Source organism: Chrysochloris asiatica, unplaced genomic scaffold (genome assembly GCF_000296735.1).
Source record: "Chrysochloris asiatica unplaced genomic scaffold, ChrAsi1.0 scaffold00541, whole genome shotgun sequence".
NCBI classification, from domain to species: Eukaryota; Metazoa; Chordata; class Mammalia; order Afrosoricida; family Chrysochloridae; genus Chrysochloris; species Chrysochloris asiatica.
Genome location: NW_006409059.1, coordinates 438,455 through 446,586, shown reverse-complemented (window position 1 = coordinate 446,586; position 8,132 = coordinate 438,455). Strand labels below are relative to the sequence as shown.

The following is an 8,132-nucleotide window of genomic DNA, read 5'->3' as shown; positions in this document are numbered from 1 at the left end:
GAGGTGTTGTAGTTTCCTATATATTTTAGAAATGAGTCCTTTATCTGATGTGACATTGCAAAAGATTTTTTCCCATTCTGTGGGTTCCCTTTTTACTCTTTTGGTGAAGTCTTTTGATGCACATAAGTTTTTAATTTTTAGTATGTCCCAATCATCTCAAAAATATTTTGACTACTTTTGTTTGTGTAGTTTTCAAAATGTTTGGTAGTTTGTGTATGCCTTGAATTAGAGCCTTCACATTTGTCCGTATTTTTTCATTGATGACCTTCATAATTTGGGGATTTACATTTAGATCTTTAATCAATGAGATGAGCAGATAAACATTCTAGAGGCAACTGGGCACCTATAAATGGTAGTCATTCACACAAACCTGCTGTGGAACAAACAACTCCAGGGGTTCTCATTCATTTTGTATATTATGTTTGTCTATTCTCTGGTTTCCAAAAGCAATCCAGTTGAATTAAAGCTATTATTTTAAACATATGGGGTGAGTGAGTTGAATCTACTGAATGTGTGGCGAGACTGGGAGAAGGGTCATACATCAAGGATCACAGAATTACTGTCTTTCCCACCCCTCCCTTTCTGTTTCTTTCTATCCTCTGCCCTCACCATGTTTCCAGTTCTGATATCAGGATAGCTTCTCCCAAATACTTCCCCCAATTTTACCTCAGTTTTATGACCTCTGGAAATTTTTTTCTTCAGATAATGAACTTATATATAAAAAAAACATTACTGATGGGGGAAAAAACAAAAAAAAACCTCATTTGTTCTTTTCCCCTATCCCATTTCCCTAACACTACTGAAGATAACTACCAGCTGTTCCATGGGAGAAAGATGAGGCTTTCTGCTCCCGTAAAGATTTACAGCCTCAGAAACCCTGTACAGGGTCGCTATGAGTCTGAACCGACTCCACAGCACATAACAACAACAACAACAACTGAAGACAAAGATTATTATAAACTTGGTGTGTAACATATTGATCCAAGATTGTGGGCTTCCTGAGGACAATGATTCAACTCAGGGCTCAATAGGAATTTGATTAATAAAGAGAGGAGTGGACTTTCTGCTTTATCTTGGACATTATTTATTGATTAACTTAGGGAAGTTAATTAAGATCCACAGGGTCTTCAGACCTGTGAACCATACAAGGGTAGTGCCTTCCCTTGAGATACTTGTGATGGAATGGAGAAAAGAAAGAAATGCATAGGGCCGAATATTCTAGAGGCAAAATGAAGAGGTCAACTAGAACTGTTGGAATTCAGAGGAAAGACTGGGATAGCAAGAGTGAACAGGGAGGGCACTGAAGAAAAAAACCAACACAAGCTAAGGTATGGAGGAAGTAATATAAACACTCCCCTGGGCATACCTGTGTTTGTTAATTTTCACTCTAGGATTAACTGGCAGTATACACCTTAGGTCCCCAAAGCAGCCTGTTCTTCAAAAATAGCTCTTATAATCACCGCTTGGGGATTATGAAGGCTACCTCATAGGTTGCTAGTTTCATAAAGAGCTCTAAATTGTATTTTGAATATGTTGTATGAATCCAATTGATGTGTATTGAAGTATATGATGGGTTGACAAACAGGTAGGGCCTAGTCAGCAAATTTATTTATTATTTATTTTTTTATAATGTTTTATTGTGAATTATGTGATAGTTTACATGGGAGAACATTAGTTTTACATTCATTCTATCGTATATTGTCTCTCATTGCCATGGTTACAATCCCCTCCATGCAATCCTTCCCCCCGTACCCCCCAGGTCTTCAGCACACAGTCGCTCTCCATCTCTGGATCTAAAGTCTCCAGCTGCTCCATAGCTACACGTCATCATCTCTGCCTCCATTTCAGGCATCACTGCTTCTCTGGGTAGGGTCCCGCTCTCTGCTCTTCTCCCTTGATGGTCCTAGGGACCTTTGCTCCTAGACTGAAAAGTTAATCACTCCCCTCCTCAGCAATTTTATTTTGGTAGCAGCATTAATTTATAAATTATTTAAAAATCATTTACATACCATTCACTAGTGCCAGACATTGTTCTAAGCACTTTAAAATATTGACTCCTTAACAATTATCATTCATATCCTAACCCTATGAGGTGGTGGTGGTGATGTGCCATGGAGTAAGTTTGGACTCATAGTGACCCTGCGTAGGGTTTCCGAGGCTGTACATATTCATGGGAACAGAAAGCCTCATCTTTCTCTCATTGAACAGCTATTAGTTTCAAACTGCTGACTTTGAGGTTAGCAGTCCAACTCGTAACCACTACACTACCAGGGCTCCTTGACCCTATGAGGTAGGTAATATTATTATTCTCATTTTAGAGATAAGTAACTTGAGGCTCAGATTGTTACTCACGGTCGCATAACTAATAAGCAACAGAACTGGGAGCCAATCAGCTTTTACCCATTATGCTTTAGGGTTTCTCTCTACAAAAATCCTGCATGGATCATTGAGGTCCCTTGTTGTTGTTGTTAAGTGCCGTCAAGTTGGTTCCAACCCATAGCAACCCTGCATAGGGGTTCCGAGGAGTGACTAGTGAGCTTGAACCTCTGACCTTGTGGTTCAAATTGACTTTGCAGTCCCACGCATTAACCCACAGTGCCACACTAGTGCTCCCTTAATCCTGCTAGATGAATACTTTGACTCTTCCGTTATCAGTTTTGAATTGAGTGAAGGTTGATAGTGCAAATCATGTTTTACATTCAACAAATCATATACTTTGCTTCATTACAATGATTGCAATCCCCTCCATGCACCAACAGTTAACAGTATTTACCTCTATTTTCTTTAACTCTTGCACTCCTTCCCGTGTCTCCTGCTACCTTCATCGTTCCTGTCAAAATCCCACTTGTTGTTGGAACTTGTTGCCACGTCACTCATGTTAGCATGTGTCTACCCTCTAGCCCGTGAATAATTCTCTTGCCTCCTAACCCCTGGGTAATCATCATAGAATGTTTTATTTAGCAAGAAAACATTTTCTTAACTTTTTACAACAGTGGACTCATAATATTTGTCCTTTTGTGATTGACTCAGCATAATGTCCTCCAGGCCCATCCATATTGTGAGGTGTTTTGCAGATTCATCATTATTCTTAAACATTGCATAGCATTTCATTGTGTGTATGTACCAAAGATTGTTTAATACTTCTTCTGTTAATGGGCATTAAGGCTGTCTCCATCATTTTGCTTTTGTGAATAATGCCACAATGAACATGGGTGTGCATTTATTTATCTATTCATGTCATAGCTCTTCTTTCTTTCTTTTTTTACAGCTCTTATTTCTTGAGGATATATACCAAGTTGAGGATCATAATGGTATTTCTATTTCCAACTTTTTGAGAAAGCACCATATGGTACTTTGTGCCATTTTACATTCCCACCAGCAGTGTTGGAGGGTCCCAGTCTCTCCACACCCTTGCCAATATTTGTTGTTGTTTTCTGTTTTTGTTTTTGTTTTTGTTTTGCTGTTAATGCTGTAGTAAGATGATATCTCATTATTGTTTTGAATTGCATTTCTCTAGAGGAGTCCTGGTGGGGTGCTGTGGGTTAAAGTGCCAGACTGCAAAGCCATTTGAGCTGCAAGGTCGGAAGTTCAAGCTCACCAGCTGCTCCTCAGAAACCCTATACAGGATCGCTATGGATCAGAACTGACTCAATAGCACTAAACAACAACAACAATGATGGAGTCCTTAGATGCTCTGGTACCGTAGTGGTTATGAGTTGGGCTGCTAACCTCAAGGTCAGCAGTTCGAAACTAACAGTAATTCCTTGGGAGAAAGATGAGGCTTTCTGCTCCTGTAAAGATTTACAGCCCCAGAAATTCTGTACAGGGTCACTATGGGTCGGAATTGACTCGATGGCACTTAACAACAACAACAGTGGAGTCCTGGTGTGGTGCTGTGGGTTAATGCACTGGACTGCTAGGCTGGTTTGAACCACAAGGTCAGCGGTTCAAACTCACCAGCTGCTCCTCAGAAACCCTATACAGGGTCGCTATGAGTGGAAACTGACTTGACAGCACTTAACATAACAATGGCTAATAATCTTGAACATTTCTTCATATGTTTGTTGGCTGCCTGAATTTCTTCTTTACTGCACTGTTCATGTCTTTGGCCCACTTAAAATTTTGTTTTCATTGAGGACTGTTGTGAAGACAAACTTTCACAGGTCCCATGAAGTTCCAAATTATAGTGCCTGACTTGCAGTTTGCATTCAATAAGCACTGGTTTTTTTGGAGTACTGGTGTGGTACTGTGGGATAATGTGCTAGACAGCAACGTTGGTTTGAACTACAAGATCAGCAGTTTAAACTCACCAGCCGCTCCTTGGAATCCTATACAGGGTTACTGTGAATTGCAATAGACTGGACTGCACTTAACAACAAACTTGTTTGTTTCAGGAGTTCTGGTGTGGCGCTGCAGGACAAGGCACTGGACTGCAAGGTCAGTTTGAACCAAAAGGCCAAAACTCACCAGCTGCATAAGATCTCTAGAGTCAGAAATGATTCAAAGGTACTTAACAGTTGTTAATTTCAAGGGTTTTAGATCCATCTGGTCATTAACATTCATCCTCAGCCTCCAAGCTCCTTTTCTTCTTCTTTTTAAAAAACTTTTTATTATGATTTTGAGTAAAGGTTTACAGACAAGATCATCAGCTTTACATTTCATCAGCTTTACATTTTAAAAATCATATACTTTTTTTCATCTTATTGATTACAATATCCTCTATGCAACTATATACCCTCTGCCCATTTTTTAATTGGATTCTGCTTGTTGAGATGAAGTGTTCAATACATTTGGGAGAATTTTTTCTGATATGGCATTGGCAAACATTTCCCAGTCTTGGGATTCTATTTTACTCTTTTGGTGAAATCATTTGATGTGCATAAATGTCTACTTTTTATGAGGGCTCAGTCATCTATTTTGTCTTCTGTTTTTTATTTATGCTTCATAGTGTATTTATGCCATCCATGTATGACAGCCTTTAAGTTTATCCCTATTTTTTCATTGGTGATCTGTAAAGTTCTAGGCTTTACATCTAGGTCTTTAATCCACATTGAGTTCATTTTTGTATATGGTATGAGATATGGTTATTATTTTTTTTTAAGTTTTTATTGTGAACTGAATGACATGGGAGAACATCGGCTTTACACCATTGTTTCATTGCAGCGATTACAATCTCCTCCATGCATCATCATTCAACAGTATTTGTGTCCATTCTCTCTCTTTTTCTGGGGGGGGGGGCAGTGTACACAAAAACACTCAGGAATATATAATAATTTAAACAACCAAAGGGCACATTCTGCAAGCCTGCCTCCTGGTCCCCAGCACCCAGTCCCTTTCTTTCCATGAGTTCAGAGTCCCCAGCTGCGCCCTATCTCCATGTCCTCAGTCTCCATCTCTGGTGTCGCTGCTTCTCTGGATAAGGTCCCGCATTCCACTTGTGCTCTTCTCCCTTGATGGTCCTAGGGGCTTCTGTTTCCAGACTATAAGATTAACTACTCCCCTGTTTTTGTTACAAAACTTTTACAGTTGTTAAAAAACTTTTACCTTTACAGTTGTGACCGTTGCAATTAGTCATGATAACAATTACTCACTATTATATCATAAGAATCTTATTCACATCTCTTTTTACCAGACCCTTCTAGACAAGATGAAAACTATTCAGTGGAGACTCTACCTTGCCCCACACACTCTTAAACTAAACTCCCTCTTGAAAACTTGTAAGCCAGTCACTTCTGGTAGCGTAGTGGTTATGAATTGGGCTGTGAACCGCAAGGTCAGCAGTTCGAAACTACCAGCTGCTCCGCGGGAGAAAGATGAGGCGTTCTGCTCCCGTAAAGATTAACAGCCTCGGAAACCCTGTTCAGGGTCACTATGAGTCAGATTAACAGCCTCGGAAACCCTGTTCAGGGTCGCTATGAGTCGGAACCGACTCCACGGCACACAACAACAACAACAACATTTCCAGTGTGTCTAAATTGTCTGTCCCTATCTACCCTGTATACCCCGGGGATAGGATTGATTCTTTTTTTTTTTCCTTTTTTTTTAGAAAGTGGATTAGATTTAATTTAAAAAGAAAAATAGGTAAACTGATTTCTCTTCAAAAAAATAAAATCTCTGGTGGTAAGGTCACTTCAGCTGCTTTTTTTAAAGTGGCGTTTTCTCTGGAATGACGGAAGTGGTGGCGGGGGCGGGCGGGTGGGCAGGCAGGCCCTAGATGGTGGACTTGGAGAAGGACACACGCAGGTGATGGTTCTCGTCGGAGGTCATAGTTGTGCAGCTCAAGCAGGGCCTGGATGGCCTCCTCCACGGAGCCCATCTGGATCAACGCCATCTTGCGGTCCTTCTGGAAGAACTTGAAACCTTTGACCATGCCGCCATTGCTGGAGAAGAGGATCTTGACGTCATCTTCAGATATTGAGGGCGGGATGTTTGAGAGGTGCAGGGTGGCCGAGAGTGGGAAGATGTTCTGGAAGTTCTTGGAACCCGGCTTCTTGAAGCAGTGCAGGGGTGAGTTGCCGTAATCCTTAGTCAGTCCCTGGTTCTCCTGGCTGCAGCTGCACATTCTGGTGTTTGGACAGCGTGATGTGCACTGGCTTCCCGTGCAGCTTGTGCCCGTTGAGGTGGCTCATGGCCAGCTGGGCCTGGTTGCCATTTGTACCAAGGCGTTCTCCTTCTTGTTAAACAGAACCTTCACACGCTGCACATCCTCATACACACTGAAGAGAATAAAGAGGCTTTGGGGTGTGACTCTCTCAGGGTTAAGATTGCTGACCAGGAGAACCGAGTTCCCCGCCCCTGCCAGGCCGGGGATGGTGATCCCGCCTACTGCTGCTGCTGCGGCTGCCACCAAGGGAATGGCTAGAGGGGCCAGGGCACCATGGACGTTGGGGACAGAGAGGCCTGCGGCTTGAGGAATGGCAAAGGTGGGAGGGAAACCAGATCCTGCATACGGAGAGGCTGAGATTAGACCAGGTACACCGAAGGTTGTGGCCATGGTCTGATCTAGGGATGGATGGCTGTCACCTGAAGGCAGATCGGGACGTGTGTAGTCTCGGCTCTTATCATTGTTGTACTTGATGTTGAGGCTGGTGAGCTTGGAAAAGTCGATGCGCAGCGTGCAGCAAGCATTGTAGATGTTCTGCCCGTCCAGAGACAGCTTGGCGTGCTGGTGCTCACAGGGTCCGCATACTGCAGGAGTGTCTGGAACTGGTTATTCTTGGTGAAAGTGATGATTTTCAGAACCGTGCCAAACTTGGAGAAGATCTGGTGGAGCAAATCCAGCGTCACGGGATAGAACAAGTTCTCCACAATGACCCGCAGCATGGGGCTCTGACCAACCATCGCCATCCTGGCATCCATGGCTGCAGCCGAGGCGGCCAGGGCCTGGCTCCCTGACTGGACCAAGTTCACAGTTTGCAGGGCCGCCTGGGCCCACGCCTGGTTGGGTGAGCTGTCGGTCTTGAGCTCCTTGTGGTTGGAGAACTGTACGTAGCATGGCGGCCACGGAGGTGTAGTGTTGGCAGCCTCCTCGGTGTTCATCTCGATGAAAGCCTGGTTCTTGTCCTTCAGCATCAGCAGGTTGGTGACCTTCCCGAAGAGCAGGCCCAGGGAGATGACCTCCCCCTCAGTGACGTCACTCGGCAGCTTACGGACGTGGACCACGTGGGATGGGGCACCTGAGCTCCTGCTGTCCCCTTTAAGCTTCTTGCTATCATTCCTGTTGGCTGCAGAGGCAGAGTTGCTGCTCATGATAAAGGGCCCGTGGGTGACGCAGGTAGAGAAGAGCTCTTCAGATCCCCGCTGTGTACCAACTGCTATATCTGGGACAATGCTGTCCATTGCACACACAGGAGGCCGGCAGGGAACGGAGTGGAGGCGCTGGAACCGACCCAACGGCTCCGAGATATAGCAGGATTGATTCTTGATGTGAAGACACCTTCCCTCTCAGTTGATATTTTGAGCCACTACATCGGTAAGGAGCTCTGGTAGCGTAGTGGTTACGAATCGGGCTGCGAACCTTAAGGTCAGCGGTTCGAAACTACCAGCCGCTCCGCGGGAGAAAGATGAGGCTTTCTACTCCCGTAAGGATTTACACCCTCGGAAACCCTGTACAGGGTCGCTATGGGTCGGAA

At 43.7% G+C, this 8,132-nt stretch overlaps 1 pseudogene; it reads right to left on the bottom strand.

The window, feature by feature from the left end:
- Window positions 1-6,210: 6,210 nt before the first annotated feature.
- LOC102811618 lies at window positions 6,211-7,839 on the bottom strand (annotated as a pseudogene).
- Window positions 7,840-8,132: the final 293 nt, after the last annotated feature.